Source organism: Phalangium opilio, unplaced genomic scaffold (assembly GCF_054372755.1).
Source record: "Phalangium opilio isolate 3A_F unplaced genomic scaffold, DU_Popi_V2 ptg000360l_1, whole genome shotgun sequence".
Taxonomy (NCBI): Eukaryota; Metazoa; Arthropoda; class Arachnida; order Opiliones; family Phalangiidae; genus Phalangium; species Phalangium opilio.
Window position 1 is genome coordinate 2,260,288 of NW_028324230.1, and position 25,738 is coordinate 2,286,025.

General features: G+C 38.2%; 1 non-coding gene and 66 pseudogenes across 1 annotated transcript; all 67 read right to left on the reverse strand.

The window, feature by feature from the left end:
- Positions 1-46: 46 nt before the first annotated feature.
- LOC149597659 (5S ribosomal RNA) lies at positions 47-165 on the reverse strand (annotated as a pseudogene).
- Positions 166-302: 137 nt separating this feature from the next.
- On the reverse strand, positions 303-421 carry LOC149597660 (5S ribosomal RNA; annotated as a pseudogene).
- Positions 422-1,022: 601 nt separating this feature from the next.
- Positions 1,023-1,141, reverse strand: LOC149597661 (5S ribosomal RNA; annotated as a pseudogene).
- A 362-nt stretch (positions 1,142-1,503) lies between these two features.
- Positions 1,504-1,622, reverse strand: LOC149597662 (5S ribosomal RNA; annotated as a pseudogene).
- Positions 1,623-1,984: 362 nt separating this feature from the next.
- Positions 1,985-2,103, reverse strand: LOC149597663 (5S ribosomal RNA; annotated as a pseudogene).
- Positions 2,104-2,224: 121 nt separating this feature from the next.
- On the reverse strand, positions 2,225-2,327 carry LOC149597664 (5S ribosomal RNA; annotated as a pseudogene).
- A 137-nt stretch (positions 2,328-2,464) lies between these two features.
- LOC149597665 (5S ribosomal RNA) lies at positions 2,465-2,577 on the reverse strand (annotated as a pseudogene).
- A 368-nt stretch (positions 2,578-2,945) lies between these two features.
- On the reverse strand, positions 2,946-3,064 carry LOC149597666 (5S ribosomal RNA; annotated as a pseudogene).
- A 362-nt stretch (positions 3,065-3,426) lies between these two features.
- On the reverse strand, positions 3,427-3,545 carry LOC149597667 (5S ribosomal RNA; annotated as a pseudogene).
- Positions 3,546-3,907: 362 nt separating this feature from the next.
- Positions 3,908-4,026, reverse strand: LOC149597668 (5S ribosomal RNA; annotated as a pseudogene).
- Positions 4,027-4,387: 361 nt separating this feature from the next.
- On the reverse strand, positions 4,388-4,506 carry LOC149597669 (5S ribosomal RNA; annotated as a pseudogene).
- Positions 4,507-4,867: 361 nt separating this feature from the next.
- LOC149597670 (5S ribosomal RNA) lies at positions 4,868-4,986 on the reverse strand (annotated as a pseudogene).
- Positions 4,987-5,347: 361 nt separating this feature from the next.
- On the reverse strand, positions 5,348-5,466 carry LOC149597671 (5S ribosomal RNA; annotated as a pseudogene).
- Positions 5,467-5,588: 122 nt separating this feature from the next.
- Positions 5,589-5,691, reverse strand: LOC149597672 (5S ribosomal RNA; annotated as a pseudogene).
- A 137-nt stretch (positions 5,692-5,828) lies between these two features.
- On the reverse strand, positions 5,829-5,947 carry LOC149597673 (5S ribosomal RNA; annotated as a pseudogene).
- A 347-nt stretch (positions 5,948-6,294) lies between these two features.
- Positions 6,295-6,397, reverse strand: LOC149597674 (5S ribosomal RNA; annotated as a pseudogene).
- A 137-nt stretch (positions 6,398-6,534) lies between these two features.
- On the reverse strand, positions 6,535-6,653 carry LOC149597675 (5S ribosomal RNA; annotated as a pseudogene).
- A 362-nt stretch (positions 6,654-7,015) lies between these two features.
- Positions 7,016-7,134, reverse strand: LOC149597676 (5S ribosomal RNA; annotated as a pseudogene).
- A 600-nt stretch (positions 7,135-7,734) lies between these two features.
- Positions 7,735-7,853, reverse strand: LOC149597677 (5S ribosomal RNA; annotated as a pseudogene).
- A 362-nt stretch (positions 7,854-8,215) lies between these two features.
- LOC149597678 (5S ribosomal RNA) lies at positions 8,216-8,334 on the reverse strand (annotated as a pseudogene).
- Positions 8,335-8,694: 360 nt separating this feature from the next.
- LOC149597679 (5S ribosomal RNA) lies at positions 8,695-8,797 on the reverse strand (annotated as a pseudogene).
- A 137-nt stretch (positions 8,798-8,934) lies between these two features.
- On the reverse strand, positions 8,935-9,053 carry LOC149597680 (5S ribosomal RNA; annotated as a pseudogene).
- A 122-nt stretch (positions 9,054-9,175) lies between these two features.
- On the reverse strand, positions 9,176-9,278 carry LOC149597681 (5S ribosomal RNA; annotated as a pseudogene).
- Positions 9,279-10,492: 1,214 nt separating this feature from the next.
- LOC149597682 (5S ribosomal RNA) lies at positions 10,493-10,611 on the reverse strand (annotated as a pseudogene).
- Positions 10,612-10,749: 138 nt separating this feature from the next.
- LOC149597683 (5S ribosomal RNA) lies at positions 10,750-10,868 on the reverse strand (annotated as a pseudogene).
- Positions 10,869-11,230: 362 nt separating this feature from the next.
- On the reverse strand, positions 11,231-11,349 carry LOC149597684 (5S ribosomal RNA; annotated as a pseudogene).
- A 361-nt stretch (positions 11,350-11,710) lies between these two features.
- Positions 11,711-11,829, reverse strand: LOC149597685 (5S ribosomal RNA; annotated as a pseudogene).
- Positions 11,830-12,189: 360 nt separating this feature from the next.
- LOC149597686 (5S ribosomal RNA) lies at positions 12,190-12,308 on the reverse strand (annotated as a pseudogene).
- A 122-nt stretch (positions 12,309-12,430) lies between these two features.
- LOC149597687 (5S ribosomal RNA) lies at positions 12,431-12,533 on the reverse strand (annotated as a pseudogene).
- Positions 12,534-12,667: 134 nt separating this feature from the next.
- LOC149597688 (5S ribosomal RNA) lies at positions 12,668-12,786 on the reverse strand (annotated as a pseudogene).
- A 1,439-nt stretch (positions 12,787-14,225) lies between these two features.
- LOC149597689 (5S ribosomal RNA) lies at positions 14,226-14,344 on the reverse strand. The gene has a single exon (XR_016378575.1). It is a non-coding gene; the product is annotated as a 5S ribosomal RNA (ribosomal RNA).
- Positions 14,345-14,482: 138 nt separating this feature from the next.
- On the reverse strand, positions 14,483-14,601 carry LOC149597690 (5S ribosomal RNA; annotated as a pseudogene).
- A 134-nt stretch (positions 14,602-14,735) lies between these two features.
- Positions 14,736-14,854, reverse strand: LOC149597691 (5S ribosomal RNA; annotated as a pseudogene).
- A 360-nt stretch (positions 14,855-15,214) lies between these two features.
- Positions 15,215-15,333, reverse strand: LOC149597692 (5S ribosomal RNA; annotated as a pseudogene).
- A 122-nt stretch (positions 15,334-15,455) lies between these two features.
- Positions 15,456-15,573, reverse strand: LOC149597693 (5S ribosomal RNA; annotated as a pseudogene).
- Positions 15,574-15,711: 138 nt separating this feature from the next.
- Positions 15,712-15,830, reverse strand: LOC149597694 (5S ribosomal RNA; annotated as a pseudogene).
- Positions 15,831-16,429: 599 nt separating this feature from the next.
- On the reverse strand, positions 16,430-16,548 carry LOC149597695 (5S ribosomal RNA; annotated as a pseudogene).
- Positions 16,549-16,670: 122 nt separating this feature from the next.
- LOC149597696 (5S ribosomal RNA) lies at positions 16,671-16,773 on the reverse strand (annotated as a pseudogene).
- A 136-nt stretch (positions 16,774-16,909) lies between these two features.
- LOC149597697 (5S ribosomal RNA) lies at positions 16,910-17,028 on the reverse strand (annotated as a pseudogene).
- Positions 17,029-17,387: 359 nt separating this feature from the next.
- LOC149597698 (5S ribosomal RNA) lies at positions 17,388-17,506 on the reverse strand (annotated as a pseudogene).
- A 122-nt stretch (positions 17,507-17,628) lies between these two features.
- Positions 17,629-17,731, reverse strand: LOC149597699 (5S ribosomal RNA; annotated as a pseudogene).
- A 134-nt stretch (positions 17,732-17,865) lies between these two features.
- LOC149597700 (5S ribosomal RNA) lies at positions 17,866-17,984 on the reverse strand (annotated as a pseudogene).
- Positions 17,985-18,343: 359 nt separating this feature from the next.
- On the reverse strand, positions 18,344-18,462 carry LOC149597701 (5S ribosomal RNA; annotated as a pseudogene).
- Positions 18,463-18,584: 122 nt separating this feature from the next.
- On the reverse strand, positions 18,585-18,687 carry LOC149597702 (5S ribosomal RNA; annotated as a pseudogene).
- Positions 18,688-18,821: 134 nt separating this feature from the next.
- LOC149597703 (5S ribosomal RNA) lies at positions 18,822-18,940 on the reverse strand (annotated as a pseudogene).
- Positions 18,941-19,062: 122 nt separating this feature from the next.
- Positions 19,063-19,181, reverse strand: LOC149597704 (5S ribosomal RNA; annotated as a pseudogene).
- A 134-nt stretch (positions 19,182-19,315) lies between these two features.
- On the reverse strand, positions 19,316-19,434 carry LOC149597705 (5S ribosomal RNA; annotated as a pseudogene).
- A 136-nt stretch (positions 19,435-19,570) lies between these two features.
- Positions 19,571-19,689, reverse strand: LOC149597706 (5S ribosomal RNA; annotated as a pseudogene).
- A 122-nt stretch (positions 19,690-19,811) lies between these two features.
- LOC149597707 (5S ribosomal RNA) lies at positions 19,812-19,914 on the reverse strand (annotated as a pseudogene).
- Positions 19,915-20,035: 121 nt separating this feature from the next.
- LOC149597708 (5S ribosomal RNA) lies at positions 20,036-20,154 on the reverse strand (annotated as a pseudogene).
- A 136-nt stretch (positions 20,155-20,290) lies between these two features.
- On the reverse strand, positions 20,291-20,409 carry LOC149597709 (5S ribosomal RNA; annotated as a pseudogene).
- A 137-nt stretch (positions 20,410-20,546) lies between these two features.
- LOC149597710 (5S ribosomal RNA) lies at positions 20,547-20,665 on the reverse strand (annotated as a pseudogene).
- A 122-nt stretch (positions 20,666-20,787) lies between these two features.
- On the reverse strand, positions 20,788-20,890 carry LOC149597711 (5S ribosomal RNA; annotated as a pseudogene).
- A 133-nt stretch (positions 20,891-21,023) lies between these two features.
- On the reverse strand, positions 21,024-21,142 carry LOC149597712 (5S ribosomal RNA; annotated as a pseudogene).
- Positions 21,143-21,276: 134 nt separating this feature from the next.
- Positions 21,277-21,395, reverse strand: LOC149597713 (5S ribosomal RNA; annotated as a pseudogene).
- A 122-nt stretch (positions 21,396-21,517) lies between these two features.
- On the reverse strand, positions 21,518-21,620 carry LOC149597714 (5S ribosomal RNA; annotated as a pseudogene).
- A 134-nt stretch (positions 21,621-21,754) lies between these two features.
- LOC149597715 (5S ribosomal RNA) lies at positions 21,755-21,873 on the reverse strand (annotated as a pseudogene).
- A 121-nt stretch (positions 21,874-21,994) lies between these two features.
- Positions 21,995-22,113, reverse strand: LOC149597716 (5S ribosomal RNA; annotated as a pseudogene).
- Positions 22,114-22,249: 136 nt separating this feature from the next.
- Positions 22,250-22,368, reverse strand: LOC149597717 (5S ribosomal RNA; annotated as a pseudogene).
- A 361-nt stretch (positions 22,369-22,729) lies between these two features.
- On the reverse strand, positions 22,730-22,848 carry LOC149597718 (5S ribosomal RNA; annotated as a pseudogene).
- A 122-nt stretch (positions 22,849-22,970) lies between these two features.
- On the reverse strand, positions 22,971-23,073 carry LOC149597719 (5S ribosomal RNA; annotated as a pseudogene).
- Positions 23,074-23,208: 135 nt separating this feature from the next.
- On the reverse strand, positions 23,209-23,327 carry LOC149597720 (5S ribosomal RNA; annotated as a pseudogene).
- A 346-nt stretch (positions 23,328-23,673) lies between these two features.
- LOC149597721 (5S ribosomal RNA) lies at positions 23,674-23,776 on the reverse strand (annotated as a pseudogene).
- A 135-nt stretch (positions 23,777-23,911) lies between these two features.
- LOC149597722 (5S ribosomal RNA) lies at positions 23,912-24,030 on the reverse strand (annotated as a pseudogene).
- Positions 24,031-24,613: 583 nt separating this feature from the next.
- LOC149597723 (5S ribosomal RNA) lies at positions 24,614-24,732 on the reverse strand (annotated as a pseudogene).
- Positions 24,733-25,091: 359 nt separating this feature from the next.
- Positions 25,092-25,210, reverse strand: LOC149597724 (5S ribosomal RNA; annotated as a pseudogene).
- Positions 25,211-25,332: 122 nt separating this feature from the next.
- LOC149597725 (5S ribosomal RNA) lies at positions 25,333-25,435 on the reverse strand (annotated as a pseudogene).
- Positions 25,436-25,738: the final 303 nt, after the last annotated feature.

Here is a 25,738-nt window from a genome sequence, read left to right on the forward strand (position 1 = left end):
TTTTTTCATATCTGGTGGAATTTAAAAGAGGAAAAAAAAGTGAAAAAGCTAACGGCACGCAGTGTTCCTAAGTGGTCTCCCTCCCAAGTACTGACTGCGCTCGACGCTGCTTAACTTCGGTTATCGGACGAGAACCGGTGTATTCAGCGTGATATGGCCGTTGCCGAGAGTGCTAGTTAATAATTCGAATTTTAATTAAGTGAGACAAATTAACCTTCATCATTTTAAACCAATAACAAAAAGAAAACGTGTTTGCTTTTTTCATATCTATTAAAATTTAAAAGAGGAAAAAAAAGCGAAAAAGCCAACGGTAAGCAGTGTTCCTAAGTGGTCTCCCTCCCAAGTAATGACTGCGCTCGACGCTGCTTAACTTCGGTTATCGGACGAGAACCGGTGTACTCAGCGTGATATGGCCGTTGCCGAGAGTGCTAGTTAATAATTTGAATTTAATTAACTTTCATCTTTATAAAACAATAACAAAAAGAAGATATGTTTGCTTTTTTCATATCTGGTGGAATTTGAAAGAGGAAACAAAAGTGAAAAAGCCAACGGCACGCAGTATTCCCAAGTACTGTATGCGCTCGACGCATCTTAACTTCGGTGATCGGACGTGAACCGTTGTTTTCAGCGTGATATGACCGTTGCCGAGAGTGCTAGTTAATAATTCGAATTTAAATTAAGTGAGACAAATTAACCTTCATCTTTTTCAAACAATAACAAAAAGAAAATATGTTTGCTTTTTTCATATCTGGTGGAATTTGTAAGAGGAAACAAAAGTGAAAAAGCAAACGGCACGCAGTATTCCCAAGTACTGACTGCGCTCGACGCTGCTAACGTCGGCGATCGGACGAGAACCGGTGTTCTCAGCGTGATATGGCCGTTGCCGAGAGTGCTAGATAATAATTCGAATTTAAATTAAGTGAGACAAATTAACCTTCATCTTTTTCAAACAATAACAAAAAGAAAATATGTTTGCTTTTTTCATATCTATTGGAATTTAAAAGAGGAAAAAAAAGTGAAAAAGCTAACGGCACGCAGTGTTCCTAAATGGTCGCCCTCCCAAGTACTGACTGCGCTCGACGCTGCTTAACTTCGGTTATCGGACGAGAACCGGTGTATTCAGCGTGATATGGCCGTTGCCGAGAGTGCTAGTTAATAATTTGAATTTAATTAACCTTCATCTTTATAAAACAATAACAAAAAGAAGATATGTTTGTTTTTTTCATATCTGGTGGAATTTAAAAGAGGAAACAAAAGTGAAAAAACAAACGGCACGCAGTAATCCCAAGTACTGTATGCGCTCGACGCTGCTTAACTTTGGTGATCGGTCGAGAACCGGTGTTTTCAGTGTGATATGGCCGTTGCCGAGAGTGCTAGTTAATAATTCGAATTTAAATTAAGTGAGACAAATTAACCTTCATCATTTTAAACCAATAACAAAAAGAAAACGTGTTTGCTTTTTTCATATCTATTAAAATTTAAAAGAGGAAAAAAAAGCGAAAAAGCCAACGGCAAGCAGTGTTCCTAAGTGGTCTCCCTCCCAAGTAATGACTGCGCTCGACGCTGCTTAACTTCGGTTATCGGACGAGAACCGGTGTACTCAGCGTGATATGGCAGTTGCCGAGAGTGCTAGTTAATAATTTGAATTTAATTAACTGTCATCTTTATAAAACAATAACAAAAAGAAGATATGTTTGCTTTTTTCATATCTGGTGGAATTTGAAAGAGGAAACAAAAGTGAAAAAACAAACGGCACGCAGTAATCCCAAGTACTGTATGCGCTCGACGCTGCTTAACTTCGGTGATCGGACGTGAACCGGTGTTTTCAGCGTGATATGGCCGTTGCCGAGTGTGCTAGTTAATAATTCGAATTTAAATTAAGTGAGACAAATTAACCTTCATCATTTTAAACCAATAACAAAAAGAAAACGTGTTTGCTTTTTTCATATCTATTAAAATTTAAAAGAGGAAAAAAAAGCGAAAAAGCCAACGGCAAGCAGTGTTCCTAAGTGGTCTCCCTCCCAAGTAATGACTGCGCTCGACGCTGCTTAACTTCGGTTATCGGACGAGAACCGGTGTACTCAGCGTGATATGGCCGTTGCCGAGAGTGCTAGTTAATAATTTGAATTTAATTAACTGTCATCTTTATAAAAAATAACAAAAAGAAGATATGTTTGCTTTTTTCATATCTGGTGGAATTTGAAAGAGGAAACAAAAGTGAAAAAGCCAACGGCACGCAGTATTCCCAAGTACTGTATGCGCTCGACGCTGCTTAACTTCGGTGATCGGACGTGAACCGTTGTTTTCAGCGTGATATGACCGTTGCCGAGAGTGCTAGTTAATAATTCGAATTTAAATTAAGTGAGACAAATTAACCTTCATCTTTTTCAAACAATAACAAAAAGAAAATATGTTTGCTTTTTTCATATCTATTGGAATTTAAAAGAGGAAAAAAAAGTGAAAAAGCTCTAGGCACGCAGTGTTCATAAGTGGTCGCCCTCCCAAGTACTGACTGCGCTCGACGCTGCTTAACTTCGGTTATCGGACGAGAACCGGTGTATTCAGCGTGATATGGCCGTTGCCGAGAGTGCTAGTTAATAATTTGAATTTAATTAACCTTCATCTTTATAAAACAATAACAAAAAGAAGATATGTTTGTTTTTTTCATATCTGGTGGAATTTAAAAGAGGAAACAAAAGTGAAAAAACAAACGGCACGCAGTAATCCCAAGTACTGTATGCGCTCGACGCTGATTAACTTTGGTGATCGGACGAGAACCGGTGTTTTCAGTGTGATATGGCCGTTGCCGAGAGTGCTAGTTAATAATTCGAATTTAAATTAAGTGAGACAAATTAACCTCCAACATTTTAAACCAATAACAAAAAGAAAACGTGTTTGCTTTTTTCATATCTATTAAAATTTAAAAGAGGAAAAAAAAGCGAAAAAGCCAACGGCAAGCAGTGTTCCTAAGTGGTCTCCCTCCCAAGTAATGACTGCGCTCGACGCTGCTTAACTTCGGTTATCGGACGAGAACCGGTGTACTCAGCGTGATATGGCCGTTGCCGAGAGTGCTAGTTAATAATTTGAATTTAATTAACTGTCATCTTTATAAAACAATAACAAAAAGAAGATATGTTTGCTTTTTTCATATCTGGTGGAATTTGAAAGAGGAAACAAAAGTGAAAAAACAAACGGCACGCAGTAATCCCAAGTACTGTATGCGCTCGACGCTGCTTAACTTCGGTGATCGGACTTGAACCGGTGTTTTCAGCGTGATATGGCCGTTGCCGAGAGTGCTAGTTAATAATTCGAATTTAAATTAAGTGAGACAAATTAACCTTCATCATTTTAAACCAATAACAAAAAGAAAACGTGTTTGCTTTTTTCATATCTATTAAAATTTAAAAGAGGAAAAAAAAGCGAAAAAGCCAACGGCAAGCAGTGTTCCTAAGTGGTCTCCCTCCCAAGTAATGACTGCGCTCGACGCTGCTTAACTTCGGTTATCGGACGAGAACCGGTGTATTCAGCGTGATATGGCCGTTGCCGAGAGTGCTAGTTAATAATTTGAATTTAATTAACCTTCATCTTTATAAAACAATAACAAAAAGAAGATATGTTTGTTTTTTTCATATCTGGTGGAATTTAAAAGAGGAAACAAAAGTGAAAAAACAAACGGCACGCAGCAATCCCAAGTACTGTATGCGCTCGACGCTGATTAACTTTGGTGATCGGACGAGAACCGGTGTTTTCAGTGTGATATGGCCGTTGCCGAGAGTGCTAGTTAATAATTCGAATTTAAATTAAGTGAGACAAATTAACCTTCAACATTTTAAACCAATAACAAAAAGAAAACGTGTTTGCTTTTTTCATATCTATTAAAATTTAAAAGAGGAAAAAAAAGCGAAAAAGCCAACGGCAAGCAGTGTTCCTAAGTGGTCTCCCTCCCAAGTAATGACTGCGCTCGACGCTGCTTAACTTCGGTTATCGGACGAGAACCGGTGTACTCAGCGTGATATGGCCGTTGCCGAGAGTGCTAGTTAATAATTTGAATTTAATTAACTGTCATCTTTATAAAAAATAACAAAAAGAAGATATGTTTGCTTTTTTCATATCTGGTGGAATTTGAAAGAGGAAACAAAAGTGAAAAAGCCAACGGCACGCAGTATTCCCAAGTACTGTATGCGCTCGACGCTGCTTAACTTCGGTGATTGGACGTGAACCGTTGTTTTCAGCGTGATATGACCGTTGCCGAGAGTGCTAGTTAATAATTCGAATTTAAATTAAGTGAGACAAATTAACCTTCATCTTTTTCAAACAATAACAAAAAGAAAATATGTTTGCTTTTTTCATATCTATTGGAATTTAAAAGAGGAAAAAAAAGTGAAAAAGCTAACGGCACGCAGTGTTCATAAGTGGTCGCCCTCCCAAGTACTGACTGCGCTCGACGCTGCTTAACTTCGGTTATCGGACGAGAACCGGTGTATTCAGCGTGATATGGCAGTTGCCGAGAATGCTAGTTAATAATTTGAATTTAATTAACCTTCATCTTTATAAAACAATAACAAAAAGAAGATATGTTTGTTTTTTTCATATCTGGTGGAATTTAAAAGAGGAAACAAAAGTGAAAAAACAAACGGCACGCAGTATTCCCAAGTACTGTATGCGCTCGACGCTGCTTAACTTCGGTGATCGGACGTGAACCGGTGTTTTCAGCGTGATATGGCCGTTGCCGAGAGTGCTAGTTAGTAATTCGAATTTAAATTAAGTGAGACAAATTAACCTTCATCATTTTAAAACAATAACAAAAAGAAAACATGTTTGCTTTTTTCATATCTATTAAAATTTAAAAGAGGAAAAAAAGTGAAAAAGCCAACGGCATGCAGTGTTCCTAAGTGGTCTCCCTCCCAAGTAGTGACTGCGCTCGACGCTGCTTAACTTCGGTTATCGGACGAGAACCGGTGTATTCAGCGTGATATGGCCGTTGCCGAGAGTCCTAGTTAATAATTTGAATTTAATTAACTTTCATCTTTATAAAACAATAACAAAAAGAAGATATGTTTGCTTTTTTCATATCTGGTGGAATTTGAAAGAGGAAACAAAAGTGAAAAAGCCAACGGCACGCAGTATTCCCAAGTACTGTATGCGCTCCACGCTGCTTAACTTCGGTGATCGGACGTAAACCGTTGTTTTCAGCGTGATATGGCCGTTGCCGAGAGTGTTAGTTAATAATTCGAATTTAAATTAAGTGCGACAAATTAACCTTCATCTTTTTCAAACAATAAAAAAAAGAAAATATGTTTGCTTTTTTCATATCTATTGGAATTTAAAAGAGGAAAAAAAGTTAAAAAGCTAACGGCACGCAGTGTTCCTAAGTGGTCGCCCTCCCGAGTACTGACTGCGCTCGACGCTGCTTAACTTCGGTTATCGGACGAGAACCGGTGTATTCAGCGTGATATGGCCGTTGCCGAGAGTGCTAGTTAATAATTTGAATTTAATTAACTTTCATCTTTATAAAACAATAACAAAAAGAAGATATGTTTGCTTTTTTCATATCCGGTGGAATTTGAAAGAGGAAAGAAAAGTGAAAAAGCCAACGGCACGCAGTATTCCCAAGTACCGTATGCGCTCGACGCTGCTTAACTTCGGTGATCGGACGTGAACCGGTGTTTTCAGCGTGATATGGCCGTTGCCGAGAGTGCTAGTTAATAATTCGAATTTAAATTAAGTGAGACAACTTAACCTTCATCATTTTAAAACAATAACAAAAAGAAAACCTGTTTGCTTTTTACATATCTATTAAAATTTAAAAGAGGAAAAAAAAGTGAAAAAGCCAACGGCACGCAGTGTTCCTAAGTGGTCTCCCTCCCAAGTAATGACTGCGCTCGACGCAGCTTAACTTCGGTTATCGGACGAGAAACGGTGTATTCAGCGTGATATGGCCGTTGCCGAGAATGCTAGTTAATAATTTGAATTTAATTAACTTTCTTCTTTATAAAACAATAACAAAAAGAAGATATGTTTGCTTTTTTCATATCTGGTGGAATTTAAAAGAGGAAACAAAAGTGAAAAAGCAAACTTCACGCAGTATTCCCAAGTACTGTATGCGCTCGACGCTGCTTTACTTCGGTGATCGGACGTGAACCGGTGTTTTCAGCGTGATATGGCCGTTGCCGAGAGTGCTAGTTAATAATTTGAATATAATTAACTTTCATCTTTATAAAACAATAACAAAAAGAAGATATGTTTGCTTTTTTCATATCTGGTGGAATTTGAAAGAGGAAACAAAAGTGAAAAAGCCAACGGCACGCAGTATTCCCAAGTACCGTATGCGCTCGACGCTGCTTAACTTCGGTGATCGGACGTGAACCGGTGTTTTCAGCGTGATATGGCCGTTGCCGAGAGTGCTAGATAATAATTCGAATTTAAATTAAGTGAGACAAATTAACCTTCATCTTTTTCAAACAATAACAAAAAGAATATATGTTTGCTTTTTTTCATATCTATTGGAATTTAAAAGAGGAAAAAAAGTGAAAAAGCTAACGGCACGCAGTGTTCCTAAATGGTCGCCCTCCCAAGTACTGACTGCGCTCGACGCTGCTTAACTTCGGTTATCGGACGAGAACCGGTGTATTCAGCGTGATATGGCCGTTGCCGAGAGTGCTAGTTAATAATTTGAATTTAATTAACCTTCATCTTTATAAAACAATAACAAAAAGAAGATATGTTTGTTTTTTTCATATCTGGTGGAATTTAAAAGAGGAAACAAAAGTGAAAAAACAAACGGCACGCAGTATTCCCAAGTACTGTATGCGCTCGACGCTGCTTAACTTCGGTGATCGGACGTGAACCGGTGTTTTCAGCGTGATATGGCCGTTGCCGAGAGTGCTAGTTAATAATTCGAATTTAAATTAAGTGAGACAAATTAACCTTCAACTTTTTCATACAATAACAAAAAGAAAATATGTTTGCTTTTCTCATATCTATTGGAATTTAAAAGAGGAAAAAAAAGTGAAAAAGCTAACGGCACGCAGTGTTCCTAAGTGGTCGCCCTCCCAAGTAATGACTGCGCTCGACGCTGCTTAACTTCGGTTATCGGACGAGAACCGGTGTATTCAGCGTGTTATGGCCGTTGCCGATAGTGCTAGTTAATAATTTGAATTAAATTAACTTTCATCTTTATAAAACAATAACAAAAAGAAGATATGTTTGCTTTTTTCAAATTGGGTGGAATTTAAAAGAGGAAACAAAAGTGAAAAACCAACGGCACGCAGTATTCCCAAGTACTGACTGGGCTCGACGCTGCTAACGTCGGCGATCGGACAAGAACCGCTGTTCTCAGCGTGATATGGCCGTTGCCGAGAGTGCTAGTTAAAAATTCGAATTTAAATTAAGTGAGACAAATTAACCTTCATCTTTATAAAACAATAACAAAAAGAAGATATGTTTGCTTTTTTCATATCGGGTGGAATTTAAAAGAGGAAACAAAAGTGAAAAAGCAAACTTCACGCAGTATTCCCAAGTACTGTATGCGCTCGACGCTGCTTTACTTCGGTGATCGGACGTGAACCGGTGTTTTCAGCGTGATATGGCCGTTGCCGAGAGTGCTAGTTAATAATTCGAATTTATATTAAGTGAGACAAATTAACCCTCATCATTTTAAAACAATAACAAAAAGAAAACGTGTTTGCTTTTTTCATATCTATTAAAATTTAAAAGAGGAAAAAAAAGTGAAAAAGCCAACGGCACGCAGTGTTCCTAAGTTGTCTCCTTCCCAAGTAATGACTGCGCTCGACGCTGCTTAACTTCGGTTATCGGACGAGAATCGGTGTATTCAGCGTGATATGGCCGTTGCCGAGAGTGCTAGTTAATAATTTGAATTTAATTAACCTTCATCTTTATAAAACAATAACAAAAAGAAGATATGTTTGTTTTTTTCATATCTGGTGGAATTTAAAAGAGGAAACAAAAGTGAAAAAACAAACGGCACGCAGTATTCCCAAGTACTGTATGCGCTCGACGCTGCTTAACTTCGGTGATCGGACGTGAACCGGTGTTTTCAGCGTGATATGGCCGTTGCCGAGAGTGCTAGTTAATAATTCGAATTTAAATTAAGTGAGACAAATTAACCTTCAACTTTTTCATACAATAACAAAAAGAAAATATGTTTGCTTTTCTCATATCTATTGGAATTTAAAAGAGGAAAAAAAAGTGAAAAAGCTAACGGCACGCAGTGTTCCTAAGTGGTCGCCCTCCCAAGTAATGACTGCGCCCGACGCTGCTTAACTTCGGTTATCGGACGAGAACCGGTGTATTCAGCGTGTTATGGCCGTTGCCGATAGTGCTAGTTAATAATTTGAATTAAATTAACTTTCATCTTTATAAAACAATAACAAAAAGAAGATATGTTTGCTTTTTTCAAATCGGGTGGAATTTAAAAGAGGAAACAAAAGTGAAAAACCAACGGCACGCAGTATTCCCAAGTACTGACTGGGCTCGACGCTGCTAACGTCGGCGATCGGACGAGAACCGGTTTTCTCAGCGTGATATGGCCGTTGCCGAGAGTGCTAGATAATAATTCGAATTTAAATTAAGTGAGACAAATTAACCTTCATCTTTATAAAACAATAACAAAAAGAAGATATGTTTGCTTTTTTCATATCGGGTGGAATTTAAAAGAGGAAACAAAAGTGAAAAAGCCAACGGCACGCAGTATTCCCAAGTACTGACTGCGCTCGACGCTGCTTAACTTCGGCGATCGGACGAGAACCGGTGTTCTCAGCGTGATATGGCCGTTGCCGAGAGTGCTAGATAATAATTCGAATTTAAATTAAGTGAGACAAATTAACCTTCATCTTTTTAAAACAATAACAAAAAGAAAATATGTTTGCTTTTTTCATATCTATTGGAATTTAAAAGAGGAAAAGAAAGTGAAAAAGCTAACGGCACGCAGCGTTCCTAAGTGGTCGCCCTCCCAAATACTGACTGCGCTCGACGCTGCTTAACTTCGGTTATCGGACGAGAACCGGTGTATTCAGCGTGTTATGGCCGTTGCCGAGAATGCTAGTTAATAATTTGAATTAAATTAACTTTCATCTTTATAAAACAATAACAAAAAGAAGATATGTTTGCTTTTTTCATATCTGGTGGAATTTGAAAGAGGAAACAAAAGTGAAAAAGCCAACGGCACGCAGTATTCCATATTACTGTATGCGCTCGACGCTGCTTAACTTCGGTGATCGGACGAGAACCGGTATTTTCAGCGTGATATGGCCGTTGCCGAGAGTGCTAGTTAATAATTCGAATTTAAATTAAGTGAGACAAATTAACCTTCATCATTTTAAAACAATAACAAACAAGTTGGGAAAACCAAAATATTACCTCTCCGTGTCAAGAAGATTATATAAACTTAAGTATCCAATAAAAACGTTATTATGTTTCTGAGTTGGGGTTTCCCATTTTTGTTGTTGTTTTGAAAAATATATCGCAATGCACGGGCCTTGATAGATATAGGAGGCAATGAATGAAATATATCTCAATGCACGGGCCTTGATAGATATAGGAGGCAATGAATGAAATACATCACAATGCATGGGCCTTGATAGATATAGGAGGCAACGAAGGAAATATATCGCATGCACGGGCCTTGGTAGATATAGGAGGCAATGATAATCTCTCTCTTTGCACGAGAGGTTTATCTTTAATATTTAAATAAATATAATTATTTTTAATTATTTTAATCTTCAATAATTAACATTGATAATAGTTAAATCGTTTAAAATAAAGTTATACCTATTATCTTCTCAAACTTTGCTAATATTGACGTTTAAAGTGAAGGGTACTCCTCTTGCCCGCTTTTTTCAAATTTGGGGTATATATACGATTCGTTTCCATTATAATAGTAAGGAAAATGCGCAATTACGAAAACCTTTGGTGGCGATCCCACCTTAGGGAGGCTAGACGTTTCTCGTAACCCTAGCTGATCGCCGCGTATATCCTAAAACCAAACGATGATAATGGAGTAGAAGCCAATGATACAGATTGGTGTCTATGTGGAATAGACGGAAGACCAGTGGATGGTGGTGTTAGAAGCCAGTGTAAGTGCAGACTGGTGTCAATGTTGGGATTGACAAAGAACAGAAGATGGTGGTGATTAGAAGCCAGTAAGAACAGACTGGTGTCCGTGTGGGATGGACATAGACCAGAAGATGGTGGTGTGAGAACTCAAGTAGAGGAGCCATTTCCGTGACTGTGAAAGCAGTTCGGAAATGGCGAACACGTTTGCTCCGATACGCAAACTGCGAACGCGGTCACGTGGGTGTAACAACGGACAGACAGACACACAGACAGACACACAGACACACAGACAGACAGACACACACACAGACACGGCCGTTACAGAACCTCTCCTGGACTACGTCACACGGAGAGGTAAAAAAACATGTTTGCTTTTATCATATCTATTAAAATTTAAAAGAGGAAAAAAAAGTGAAAAAGCCAACGGCACGCAGTGTTCCTAAGTGGTCTCCCTCCCAAGTACTGACTGCGCTCGACGCTGCTTAACTTCGGTGATCGGACGAGAACCGCTGTATTCAGCGTGATATGGTCGTTGCCGAGAGTGCTAGTTAATAATTCGAATTTAAATTAAGTGAGACAAATTAACCTTCATCATTTTAAAACAATAACAAAAAAGAAAACCTGTTTGCTTTTTACATATCTATTAAAATTTAAAAGAGGAAAAAAAAGTGAAAAAGCCAACGGCACGCAGTGTTCCTAAGTGGTCTCCCTCCCAAGTAATGACTGCGCTCGACGCTGCTTAACTTCGGTTATCGGACGAGAACCGGTGTATTCAGCGTGATATGGCCGTTGCCGAGAATGCTAGTTAATAATTTGAATTTAATTAACTTTCTTCTTTATAAAACAATAAGAAAAAGAAGATATGTTTGCTTTTTTCATATCTGGTGGAATTTAAAAGAGGAAACAAAAGTGAAAAAGCAAACTTCACGCAGTATTCCCAAGTACTGTATGCGCTCGACGCTGCTTTACTTCGGTGATCGGACGTGAACCGGTGTTTTCAGCGTGATATGGCCGTTGCCGAGAGTGCTAGTTAATAATTCGAATTTATATTAAGTGAGACAAATTAACCCTCATCATTTTAAAACAATAACAAAAAGAAAACGTGTTTGCTTTTTTCATATCTATTAAAGTTTAAAAGAGGAAAAAAAAGTGAAAAAGCCAACGGCACGCAGTGTTCCTAAGTTGTCTCCCTCCCAAGTAATGACTGCGCTCGACGCTGCTTAACTTCGGTTATCGGACGAGAATCGGTGTATTCAGCGTGATATGGCCGTTGCCGAGAGTGCTAGTTAATAATTTGAATTTAATTAACTTTCATCTTTATAAAACAATAACAAATAGAAGATATGTTTGCTTTTTTCATATCTGGTGGAATTTGAAAGAGGAACAAAAGTGAAAAAGCAAACGGCACGCAGTATTCCCAAGTACTGACTGCGCTCGACGCTGCTAACGTCGGCGATCGGACGAGAACCGGTGTTCTCAGCGTGATATGGCCGTTGCCGAGAGTGCTAGATAATAATTCGAATTTAAATTAAGTGAGACAAATTAACCTTCATCTTTTTCAAACAATAACAAAAAGAAAATATGTTTGCTTTTCTCATATCTATTGGAATTTAAAAGAGGAAAAAAAAAGTGAAAAAGCTAACGGCACGCAGTGTTCCTAAGTGGTCGCCCTCCCAAGTAATGACTGCGCTCGACGCTGCTTAACTTCGGTTATCGGACGAGAATCGGTGTATTCAGCGTGATATGGCCGTTGCCGAGAGTGCTAGTTAATAATTTGAATTTAATTAACTTTCATCTTTATAAAACAATAACAAAAAGAAGATATGTTTGCTTTTTTCAAATCGGGTGGAATTTAAAAGAGGAAACAAAAGTGAAAAACCAACGGCACGCAGTATTCCCAAGTACTGACTGGGCTCGACGCTGCTAACGTCGGCGATCGGACGAGAACCGGTGTTCTCAGCGTGATATGGCCGTTGCCGAGAGTGCTAGTTAAAAATTCGAATTTAAATTAAGTGAGACAAATTAACCTTCATCTTTATAAAACAATAACAAAAAGAAGATATGTTTGCTTTTTTCATATCGGGTGGAATTTAAAAGAGGAAAAAAAAGTGAAAAAGCTAACGGCACGCAGTGTTCCTAAGTGGTCGCCCTCCCAAATACTGACTGCGCTCGACGCTGCTTAACTTCGGTTATCGGACGAGAACCGGTGTATTCAGCGTGATATGGCCGTTGCCGAGAGTGCTATTTAATAATTTGAATATAATTAACCTTCTTCTTTATAAAACAATAACAAAAAGAAGATATGTTTGCTTTTTTCATATCTGGTGGAATTTGAAAGAGGAAACAAAAGTGAAAAAGCCAACGGCACGCAGTATTCCCAAGTACTGTATGCGCTCGACGCTGCTTAACTTAGGTGATCGGACGAGAACCGGTGTTTTCAGCGTGATATGGCCGTTGCCGAGAGTGCTAGTTAATAATTCCAATTTAAATTAAGTGAGACAAATTAACCTTCATAATTTTAAAACAATAACAAAAAAGCATGTTTGCTTTTTTCATATCTATTAAAATTTAAAAGAGGAAAAAAAAGTGAAAAACCCAACGGCACGCAGTATTCCTAAGTGGTCTCCCTCCCAAGTACTGACTGCGCTCGACGCTGCTTAACTTCGGTTATCGGACGAGAACCGGTGTATTCAGCGTGTTATGGCCGTTGCCGAAAATGCTAGTTAATAATTTGAATTAAATTAACTTTCATCTTTATAAAACAATAACAAAAAGAAGATATGTTTGCTTTTTTCATATCTGGTGGAATTTGAAAGAGGAAACAAAAGTGAAAAAGCCAACGGCACGCAGTATTCCCAATTACTGTATGCGCACGACGCTGCTTAACTTCGGTGATCGGACGAGAACCGGTATTTTCAGCGTGATATGGCCGTTGCCGAGAGTGCTAGTTAATAATTCGAATTTAAATTAAGTGAGACAAATTAACCTTCATCATTTTAAAACAATAACAAACAAGTTGGGAAAACCAAAATATTACCTCTCCGTGTCAAGAAGATTATATAAACTTAAGTATCCAATAAAAACGTTATTATGTTTCTGAGTTGGGGTTTCCCATTTTTGTTGTTGTTTTGAAAAATATATCGCAATGCACGGGCCTTGATAGATATAGGAGGCAATGAATGAAATATATCACAATGCACGGGCCTTGATAGATATAGGAGGCAATGAATGAAATACATCACAATGCACGGGCCTTGATAGATATAGGAGGCAACGAAGGAAATATATCGCATGCACGGGCCTTGGTAGATATAGGAGGCAATGATAATCTCTCTCTTTGCACGAGAGGTTTATCTTTAATATTTAAATAAATATAATTATTTTTAATTATTTTAATCTTCAATAATTAACATTAATAATAGTTAAATCGTTTAAAATAAAGTTATACCTATTATCTTCTCAAACTTTGCTAATATTGACGTTTAAAGTGAAGGGTACTCCTCTTGCCCGCTTTTTTCAAATTTGGGGTATATATACGATTCGTTTCCATTATAATAGTAAGGAAAAAGCGCAATTGCGAAAACCTTTGGTGGCGATCCCACCTTAGGGAGGCTAGACGTTTCTCGTAACCCTAGCTGATCGCCGCGTATATCCTAAAACCAAACGATGATAATGGAGTAGAAGCCAATGATACAGATTGGTGTCTATGTGGAATAGACGGAAGACCAGTGGATGGTGGTGTTAGAAGCCAGTGTAAGTGCAGACTGGTGTCAATGTTGGGATTGACAAAGAACAGAAGATGGTGGTGATTAGAAGCCAGTAAGAACAGACTGGTGTCCGTGTGGGATGGACATAGACCAGAAGATGGTGGTGTGAGAACTCAAGTAGAGGAGCCATTTCCGTGACTGTGAAAGCAGTTCGGAAATGGCGAACACGTTTGCTCCGATACGCAAACTGCGAACGCGGTCACGTGGGTGTAACAACGGACAGACAGACACACAGACAGACACACACCCACACAGCCAGACAGACACACACACAGACACGGCCGTTACAGAACCTCTCCTGGACTACGTCACACGGAGAGGTAAAAAAACATGTTTGCTTTTATCATATCTATTAAAATTTAAAAGAGGAAAAAAAAGTGAAAAAGCCAACGGCACGCAGTGTTCCTAAGTGGTCTCCCTCCCAAGTACTGACTGCGCTCGACGCTGCTTAACTTCGGTGATCGGACGTGAACCGGTGTTTTCAGCTTGATATGGCCGTTGCCGAGAGTGCTAGTTAATAATTCGAATTTAAATTAAGTGAGACAAATTAACCTTCAACATTTTAAAACATTAAAAAAATGAAAACATGTTTGCTTTTTTCATATCTATTAAAATTTAAAAGAGGAAAAGAAAAGTGAAAAAGCCAACGACACGCAGTGTTCCTAAGTGGTCTTCCTCCCAAGTAGTGACTGCGCTCGACGCTGCTTAACTTCGGTTATCGGACGAGAACCGGTGTATTCAGCGTGATATGGCCGTTGCCGAGAGTGCTAGTTAATAATTCGAATTTAAATTAAGTGAGACAAATTAACCTTCATAATTTTAAAACAATAACAAAAAAGCATGTTTGCTTTTTTCATATCTATTAAAATTTAAAAGAGGAAAAAAAAGTGAAAAACCCAACGGCACGCAGTGTTCCTAAGTGGTCTCCCTCCCAAGTACTGTATGCGCTCGACGCTGCTTAACTTCGGTTATCGGACGAGAACCGGTGTATTCAGCGTGTTATGGCCGTTGCCGATAGTGCTAGTTAATAATTTGAATTAAATTAACTTTCATCTTTATAAAACGATAACAAAAAGAAGATATGTTTGCTTTTTTCAAATCGGGTGGAATTTAAAAGAGGAAACAAAAGTGAAAAACCAACGGCACGCAGTATTCCCAAGTACTGACTGGGCTCGACGCTGCTAACGTCGGCGATCGGACGAGAACCGGTGTTCTCAGCGTGATATGGCCGTTGCCGAGAGTGCTAGTTAAAAATTCGAATTTAAATTAAGTGAGACAAATTAACCTTCATCTTTATAAAACAATAACAAAAAGAAGATATGTTTGCTTTTTTCATATCGGGTGGAATTTAAAAGAGGAAAAAAAAGTGAAAAAGCTAACGGCACGCAGTGTTCCTAAGTGGTCGCCCTCCCAAATACTGACTGCGCTCGACGCTGCTTAACTTCGGTTATCGGACGAGAACCGGTGTATTCAGCGTGATATGGCCGTTGCCGAGAGTGCTATTTAATAATTTGAATATAATTAACCTTCTTCTTTATAAAACAATAACAAAAAGAAAACGTGTTTGCTTTTTTCATATCTATTAAAATTTAAAAGAGGAAAAAAAAGTGTATAAGCCAACGGCACGCAGTGTTCCTAAGTTGTCTCCCTCCCAAGTAATGACTGCGCTCGACGCTGCTTAACTTCGTGATCGGACGAGAACCGCTGTATTCAGCGTGATATGGCCGTTGCCGAGAGTGCTAGTTAATAATTTGAATTTAAATTAAGTGAGACAAATTAACCTTCATCATTTTAAAACAATAACAAAATGAAAACATGTTTGCTTTTTTCATATCTATTAAAATTTAAAAGAGGAAAAAAAAAGTGAAAAAGCCAACGGCACGCAGTGTTCCTAAGTGGTCTTCCTCCCAAGTAGTGACTGCGCTCGACGCTGCTAAACTTCGGTTATCGGACGAGAACCGGTGTATTCAGCGTGATATGGCCGTTGCCGAGAGTGCTAGTTAATAATTTGAATTTAATTAACTTTCATCTTTATAAAACAATAACAAAAAGAAGATATGTTTGCTTTTTTCATATCGGGTGGAATTTAATAGAGGAAACAAAAGTGAAAAACCAACGGCACGCAGTATTCCCAAGTACTGTATGCGCTCGACGCTGCTTAACTTCGGTGATCGGACGAGAACCGGTGTTTGCAGCGAGATATGGCCTTTGCCGAGAGTGCTAGTTAATAATTCGAATTTAAATTAAGTGAGACAAATTAACCTTCATCTTTATAAAACAATAAAAAAAGAAGATATGTTTGCTTTTTTCATATCGGGTGGAATTTAAAAGAGGAAACAAAAGTGAAAAAGCCAACGGCACGCAGTATTCCCAAGTACTGACTGCGCTCGACGCTGCTAACGTCGGCGATAGGATGAGTATCGGTGTTCTCTGCGTGATATGGCCGTTGCCGAGAGTGCTAGATAATAATTCGAATTTAAATTAAGTGAGACAAATTAACCTTCATATTTTTAAAACAATAACAAAAAGAAAATATGTTTCCTTTTTTCATATCTATTGGAATTTAAAAGAGGAATAAAAAGTGAAAAAGCTAAAGGCACGCAGTGTTCCTAAGTGGTCGCCCTCCCAAGTACTGACTGCGCTCGACGCTGCTTAACTTCGGTTATCGGACGAGAGCTGGTGTATTCAGCGTGTTATGGCCGTTGCCGAGAGTGCTAGTTAATAATTTGAATTTAATTAACTTTCATCTTTATAAAACAATAACAAAAAGAAGATATGTTTGCTTTTTTCATATCTGGTGGAATTTGAAAGAGGAAACAAAAGTGAAAAAGCCAACGGCACGCAGTATTCCCAAGTACTGTATGCGCTCGACGCTGCTTAACTTCGGTGATCGGACGAGAACCGGTGTTTTCAGCGTGATATGGCCGTTGCCGAGAGTGCTAGTTAATAATTCGAATTTAAATTAAGTGAGACAAATTTACCTTCATCATTTTAAAACAATAACAAAAAAAAACATGTTTGCTTTTTTCATATCTATTAAAATTTAAAAGAGAAAAAAAAAGTGAAAAAATCAACGGCACGCAGTGTTCCTAAGTGGTCTCCCTCCCAAGTACTGACTGCGCTCGACGCTGCTTAACTTCGTTGATCGGACGAGAACCGGTGTATTCAGCGTGATATGGTCATTGCCGAGAGTGCTAGTTAATAATTTGAATTTAATTAACCTTCATCTTTATAAAACAATAAAAAAAAGAAGATATGTTTGCTTTTTTCATATCTATTGGAATTTAAAAGAGGAAAAAAGTGAAAAAGCCAACGGCACGCAGTATTCCCAAGTACTGACTGCGCTCGACGCTGCTAACGTCGGTGATCGGACGAGAACCGGTGTTCTCAGCGTGATATGGCCGTTGCCGAGAGTGCTAGTTAATAATTCGAATTTAAATTAAGTGAGACAAATTAACATTCATCATTTTAAAACTATAACAAAAAGAAAACATGTTTGCTTTTTTCATATCTATTAAAATTTAAAAGAGGAAAAAAAAGTGAAAAAGAAAACGGCACGCAGTGTTCCTAAGTGGTCTCCCTCTCAAGTACTGACTGCGCTCGACGCTTCTTTACTTCGGTTATCGGACGAGAACCGGTGTATTCAGCGTGTTATGGCCGTTGCCGAGAGTGATAGTTAATAATTTGAATTAAATTAACTTTCATCTTTATAAAACAATATCAAAAAGAAGATATGTTTGCTTTTTTCATATCTGGTGGAATTTGAAAGAGGAAACAAAAGTGAAAAAGCCAACGGCACGCAGTATTCCCAAGTACTGTATGCGCTCGACGCTGCTTAACTTCGGTGATCGGACGAGAACCGGTGTTTTCAGCGTGATATGGCCGTTGCCGAGAGTGCTAGTTAATAATTCGAATTTAAATTAAGTGAGACAAATTAACCTTCATCATTTTAAAACAATAACAAAAAAATATGTTTGCTTTTTTCATATCTATTAAAATTTAAAAGAGGAAAAAAAAGTGAAAAAGAAAACGGCACGCAGTGTTCATAAGTGGTCTCCCTCCCAAGTACTGACTGCGCTCGACGCTGCTTAACTTCGGTGATCGGACGTGAACCGGTGTATTCAGCGTGATATGGTCGTTGCCGAGAGTGCTAGTTAAAAATTTGAATTTAATTAACCTTCATCTTTATAAAACAATAACAAAAAGAAGATATGTTTGCTTTTTTCATATCTATTGGAATTTAAAAGAGGAAAAAAGTGAAAAAGCCAACGGCACGCAGTATTCCCAAGTACTGACTGCGCTCGACGCTGCTAACGTCGGTGATCGGACGAGAACCGGTGTTCTCAGCGTGATATGGCCGTTGCCGAGAGTGCTAGTTAATAATTCGAATTTAAATTAAGTGAGACAAATTAACATTCATCATTTTAAAACTATAACAAAAAGAAAACATGTTTGCTTTTTTCATATCTATTAAAATTTAAAAGAGGAAAAAAAAGTGAAAAAGAAAACGGCACGCAGTGTTCCTAAGTGGTCTCCCTCTCAAGTACTGACTGCGCTCGACGCTTCTTTACTTCGGTTATCGGACGAGAACCGGTGTATTCAGCGTGTTATGGCCGTTGCCGAGAGTGATAGTTAATAATTTGAATTTAATTAACTTTCATCTTTATAAAACAATATCAAAAAGAAGATATGTTTGCTTTTTTCATATCTGGTGGAATTTGAAAGAGGAAACAAAAGTGAAAAAGCCAACGGCACGCAGTATTCCCAAGTACTGTATGCACTCGACGCTGCTTAACTTCGGTGATCGGACGAGAACCGGTGTTTTCAGCGTGATATGGCCGTTGCCGAGAGTGCTAGTTAATAATTCGAATTTAAATTAAGTGAGACAAATTAACCTTCATCATTTTAAAACAATAACAAAAAAATATGTTTGCTTTTTTCATATCTATTAAAATTTAAAAGAGGAAAAAAAAGTGAAAAAGAAAACGGCACGCAGTGTTCATAAGTGGTCTCCCTCCCAAGTACTGACTGCGCTCGACGCTGCTTAACTTCGGTGATCGGACGAGAACCGGTGTATTCAGCGTGATATGGTCGTTGCCGAGAGTGCTAGTTAAAAATTTGAATTTAATTAACCTTCATCTTTATAAAACAATAACAAAAGGAAGATATGTTTGCTTTTTTCATATCTATTGGAATTTAAAAGAGGAAAAAAAAGTGAAAAAGCCAACGGCACGCAGTGTTCCTAAGTGGTCTCCCTCCCAAGTACTGTATGCGTCCGACGCTGCTCAACTTCGGTGATCGGACGAGAACCGGTGTTTTCAGCGTGATATGGCCGTTGCCGAGAGTGCTAGTTAATAATTCGAATTTAAATTAAGTGAGACAAATTAACCTTCATCATTTTAAAACAATAACAAAAAAAAATTTTTGCTTTTTTCATATCTATTAAAATTTAAAAGAGGAAAAAAAAGTGAAAAAGCCAACGGCACGCAGTGTTCCTAAGTGGTCTCTCTCCCAAGTAGTGACTGCGCTCGACGCTGCTTAACTTCGGTTATCGGACGAGAACCGGTGTATTCAGCGTGATATGGTCGTTGCCGAGAGTGCTAGTTAATAATTCGAATTTAAATTAAGTGAGACAAATTAACCTTCATCATTTTAAAACAATAACAAAAAGAAAACATGTTTGCTTTTTTATATCTATTAAATATTCAAAGAGGAAAAAAAAGTGAAAAAGCCAACGGCACGCAGTGTTCCTAAGTGGTCTCCCTCCCAAGTAGTGACTGCGCTCGACGCTGCTTAACTTCGGTTATCGGACGAGAACCGGTGTATTCAGCGTGATATGGCCGTTGCCGAGAGTGCTTGTTAATAATTTGAATTTAATTAACTTTCATCTTTATAACACAATAACAAAAAGAAGATATGTTTGCTTTTTTCATATCTGGTGGAATTTGAAAGAGAAAACAAAAGTGAAAAAGCCAACGGCACGCAGTATTCCCAAGTACTGTATGCGCTCGACGCTGCTTAACTTCGGTGATCGGACGAGAACCGGTGTATTCAGCGTGATATGGTCGTTGCCGAGAGTGCTAGTTAAAAATTTGAATTTAAATAACCTTCATCTTTATAAAACAATAACAAAAAGAAGGTATGTTTGCTTTTTTCATATATATTGGAATTTAAAAGAGGAAAAAAAGTGAAAAAGCCAACGGCACGCAGTGTTCCTAAGTGGTCTCCCTCCCAAGTACTGTATGCGCTCGACGCTGCTCAACTTCGGTGATCGGACGAGAACCGGTGTTTTCAGCGTGATATGGCCGTTGCCGAGAGTGCTAGTTAATAATTCGAATTTAAATTAAGTGAGACAAATTAACCTTCATCATTTTAAAACAATAAGAAAAAGAAAACATGTTTGCTTTTTTCATATCTATTAAAATTTAAAAGAGGAAAAAAAATGAAAAAGCCAACGGCACGCAGTGTTCCTAAGTGGTCTCTCTCCCAAGTAGTGACTGCGCTCGACGCTGCTTAACTTCGGTTATCGGACGAGAACCGGTGTATTCAGCGTGATATGGTCGTTGCCGAGAGTGCTAGTTAATAATTCGAATTTAAATTAAGTGAGACAAATTAACCTTCATCATTTTAAAACAATAACAAAAAGAAAACATGTTTGCTTTTTTCATATCTATTAAAATTTAAACGAGGAAAAAAAAGTGAAAAAGCCAACGGTACGCAGTGTTCCTAAGTGGTCTCCCTCCCAAGTAGTGACTGCGCTCGACGCTGCTTAACTTCGGTTATCGGACGAGAACCGGTGTATTTAGCGTGATATGGCCGTTGCCGAGAGTGCTAGTTAATAATTTGAATTTAATTAACTTTCATCTTTATAAAACAATAACAAAAAGAAGATATGTTTGCTTTTTTCATATCTGGTGGAATTTGAAAGAGGAAACAAAAGTGAAAAAACCAACGGCACGCAGTATTCCCAAGTACTGTATGCGCTCGACGCTGCTTAACTTCGGTGATCGGACGTGAACCGGTGTTTTCAGCGTGATATGGCCGTTGCCGAGAGTGCTAGTAAATAATTCGAATTTAAATTGAGACAAATTAACCTTCATCATTTTAAAACAATAACAAAAAGAAAACATGTTTGCTTTTTTCATATCTATTAAAATTTCAAAGAGGAAAAAAAAGTGAAAAAGCCAACGGCACGCAGTGTTCCTAAGTGGTCTCCCTCCCAAGTACTGTATGCGCTCGACGCTGCTCAACTTCGGTGATCGGACGAGAACCGGTGTTTTCAGCGTGATATGGCCGTTGCCGAGAGTGCTAGTTAATAATTCGAATTTAAATTAAGTGAGACAAATTAACCTTCATCATTTTAAAACAATAACAAAAAAACATGTTTGCTTTTTTCATATCTATTAAAATTTAAAAGAGAAAAAAAAAGTGAAAAAATCAACGGCACGCAGTGTTCCTAAGTGGTCTCCCTCCCAAGTACTGACTGCGCTCGACGCTGCTTAACTTCGGTGATCAGACGAGAACCGGTGTATTCAGCGTGTTATGGCCGTTGCCGAGAGTGCTAGTTAATAATTTGAATTTAATTAACTTTCATCTTTATAAAACAATAACAAAAAGAAGATATGTTTGCTTTTTTCATATCTGGTGGAATTTGAAAGAGGAAACAAAAGTGAAAAAGCCAACGGCACGCAGTATTCCCAAGTACTGTATGCGCTCGACGCTGCTTAACTTCGGTGATCGGACGAGAACCGGTGTTTTCAGCGTGATATGGCCGTTGCCGAGAGTTCTAGTTAATAATTCGAATTTAAATTAAGTGAGACAAATTAACCTTCATCATTTTAAAACAATAACAAAAAAACATGTTTGCTTTTTTCATATCTATTAAAATTTAAAAGAGAAAAAAAAAGTGAAAAAATCAACGGCACGCAGTGTTCCTAAGTGGTCTCCCTCCCAAGTACTGACTGCGCTCGACGCTGCTTAACTTCGGTGATCGGACGAGAACCGGTGTATTCAGCGTGATATGGTCGTTGCCGAGAGTGCTAGTTAAAAATTTGAATTTAATTAACCTTCATCTTTATAAAACAATAACAAAAAGAAGGTATGTTTGCTTTTTCATATATATTGGAATTTAAAAGAGGAAAAAAAAGTGAAAAAGCCAACGGCACGCAGTGTTCCTAAGTGGTCTCCCTCCCAAGTACTGTATGCGCTCGACGCTGCTCAACTTCGGTGATCGGACGAGAACCGGTGTTTTCAGCGTGATATGGCCGTTGCCGAGAGTGCTAGTTAATAATTCGAATTTAAATTAAGTGAGACAAATTAACCTTCATCATTTTAAAACAATAAGAAAAAGAAAACATGTTTGTTTTTTTCATATCTATTAAAATTTAAAAGAGGAAAAAAAATGAAAAAGCCAACGGCACGCAGTGTTCCTAAGTGGTCTCCCTCCCAAGTAGTGACTGCGCTCGACGCTGCTTAACTTCGGTTATCGGACGAGAACCGGTGTATTCAGCGTGATATGGTCGTTCCCGAGAGTGCTAGTTAATAATTTGAATTTAATTAACCTTCATCTTTATAAAACAATAACAAAAAGAAGATATGTTTGCTTTTTTCATATCTATTGGAATTTAAAAGAGGAAAAAAAAGTGAAAAAGCCAACGGCACGCAGTATTCCCAAGTACTGACTGCGCTCGACGCTGCTAACGTCGGCGATCGGACGAGAACCGGTGTTCTCAGCGTGATATGGCCGTTGCCGAGAGTGCTAGTTAATAATTCGAATTTAAATTAAGTGAGACAAATTAACCTTCATCATTTTAAAACAATAACAAAAAGAAAACATGTTTGCTTTTTTCATATCTATTAAAATTTAAAAGAGGAAAAAAAAGTGAAAAAGAAAACGGCACGCAGTGTTCCTAAGTGGTCTCTCTCCCAAGTACTGACTGCGCTCGACGCTTCTTTACTTCGGTTATCGGACGAGAACCGGTGTATTCAGCGTGTTATGGCCGTTGCCGAGAGTGCTAGTTAGTAATTTGAATTTAATTAACTTTCATCTTTATAAAACAATAACAAAAAGAAGATATGTTTGCTTTTTTCATATCTGGTGGAATTTGAAAGAGGAAACAAAAGTGAAAAAGCCAACGGCACGCAGTATTCCCAAGTACTGACTGCGCTCGACGCTGCTTAACTTCGGTGATCGGACGAGAACCGGTGTTTTCAGCGTGATATGGCCGTTGCCGAGAGTGCTAGTTAATAATTCGAATTTAAATTAAGTGAGACAAATTAACCTTCATCATTTTAAAACAATAACAAAAAAAACATGTTTGCTTTTTTCATATCTATTAAAATTTAAAAGAGAAAAAAAAAGTGAAAAAATCAACGGCACGCAGTGTTCCTAAGTGGTCTCCCTCCCAAGTACTGACTGCGCTCGACGCTGCTTAACTTCGTTGATCGGACGAGAACCGGTGTATTCAGCGTGATATGGTCGTTCCCGAGAGTGCTAGTTAATAATTTGAATTTTATTAACCTTCATCTTTATAAAACAATAACAAAAAGAAGATATGTTTGCTTTTTTCATATCTATTGGAATTTAAAAGAGGAAAAAAAAGTGAATAAGCCAACGGCACGCAGTATTCCCAAGTAGTGACTGCGCTCGACGCTGCTAACGTCGGCGATCGGACGAGAACCGGTGTATTCAGCGTGATATGGCCGTTGCCGAGAGTGCTAGTTAATAATTTGAATTTAATTAACTTTCATCTTTATAAAACAATAACAAAAAGAAGATATGTTTGCTTTTTTCATATCTGGTGGAATTTGAAAGAGGAAACAAAAGTGAAAAAGCCAACGGCACGCAGTATTCCCAAGTACTGACTGCGCTCGACGCTGCTTAACTTCGGTGATCGGACGAGAACCGGTGTTTTCAGCGTGATATGGCCGTTGCGAGAGTGCTAGTTAATAATTCGAATTTAAATTAAGTGAGACAAATTAACCTTCATCATTTTAAAACAATAACAAAAAAAACATGTTTGCTTTTTTCATATCTATTAAAATTTAAAAGAGAAAAAAAAAGTGAAAAAATTCAACGGCACGCAGTGTTCCTGAGTGGTCTCCCTCCCAAGTACTGACTGCGCTCGACGCTGCTTAACTTCGTTGATCGGACGAGAACCGGTGTATTCAGCGTGATATGGTCGTTCCCGAGAGTGCTAGTTAATAATTTGAATTTAATTAACCTTCATCTTTATAAAACGATAACAAAAAGAAGATATGTTTGCTTTTTTCATATCTATTGGAATTTAAAAGAGGAAAAAAAGTGAAAAAGCCAACGGCACGCAGTATTCCCAAGTACTGACTGCGCTCGACGCTGCTAACGTCGGCGATCGGACGAGAACCGGTGTTCTCAGCGTGATATGGCCGTTGCCGAGAGTGCTAGTTAATAATTTGAATTTTATTAACCTTCATCTTTATAAAACAATAACAAAAAGAAGATATGTTTGCTTTTTTCATATCTATTGGAATTTAAAAGAGGAAAAAAAGTGAAAAAGCCAACGGCACGCAGTATTCCCAAGTACTGACTGCGCTCGACGCTGCTAACGTCGGCGATCGGACGAGAACCGGTGTTCTCAGCGTGATATGGCCGTTGCCGAGAGTGCTAGTTAATAATTCGAATTTAAATTAAGTGAGACAAATTAACCTTCATCATTTTAAAACAATAACAAAAAGAAAACATGTTTGCTTTTTTCATATCTATTAAAATTTAAAAGAGGAAAAAAAAGTGAAAAAGAAAACGGCACGCAGTTTTCCTAAGTGGTCTCTCTCCCAAGTACTGACTGCGCTCGACGCTTCTTTACTTCGGTTATCGGACGAGAACCGGTGTATTCAGCGTGTTATGGCCGTTGCCGAGAGTGCTAGTTAGTAATTTGAATTTAATTAACTTTCATCTTTATAAAACAATAACAAAAAGAAGATATGTTTGCTTTTTTCATATCTGGTGGAATTTGAAAGAGGAAACAAAAGTGAAAAAGCCTACGGCACGCAGTATTCCCAAGTACTGTATGCGCTCGACGCTGCTTAACTTCGGTGATCGGACGAGAACCGGTGTTTTTAGCGTGATATGGCCGTTGCCGAGAGTGCTAGTTAATAATTCGAATTTAAATTAAGTGAGACAAATTAACCTTCATCATTTTAAAACAATAACAAAAAAACATGTTTGCTTTTTTCATATCTATTAAAATTTAAAAGAGAAAAAAAAAGTGAAAAAATCAACGGCACGCAGTGTTCCTAAGTGGTCTCCCTCCCAAGTACTGACTGCGCTCGACGCTGCTTAACTTCGGTGATCAGACGAGAACCGGTGTATTCAGCGTGTTATGGCCGTTGCCGAGAGTGCTAGTTAATAATTTGAATTTAATTAACTTTCATCTTTATAAAACAATAACAAAAAGAAGATATGTTTGCTTTTTTCATATCTGGTGGAATTTGAAAGAGGAAACAAAAGTGAAAAAGCCAACGGCACGCAGTATTCCCAAGTACTGTATGCGCTCGACGCTGCTTAACTTCGGTGATCGGACGAGAACCGGTGTTTTCAGCGTGATATGGCCGTTGCCGAGAGTTCTAGTTAATAATTCGAATTTAAATTAAGTGAGACAAATTAACCTTCATCATTTTAAAACAATAACAAAAAAACATGTTTGCTTTTTTCATATCTATTAAAATTTAAAAGAGAAAAAAAAAGTGAAAAAATCAACGGCACGCAGTGTTCCTAAGTGGTCTCCCTCCCAAGTACTGACTGCGCTCGACGCTGCTTAACTTCGGTGATATGGTCGTTGCCGAGAGTGCTAGTTAAAAATTTGAATTTAATTAACCTTCATCTTTATAAAACAATAACAAAAAGAGGGTATGTTTGCTTT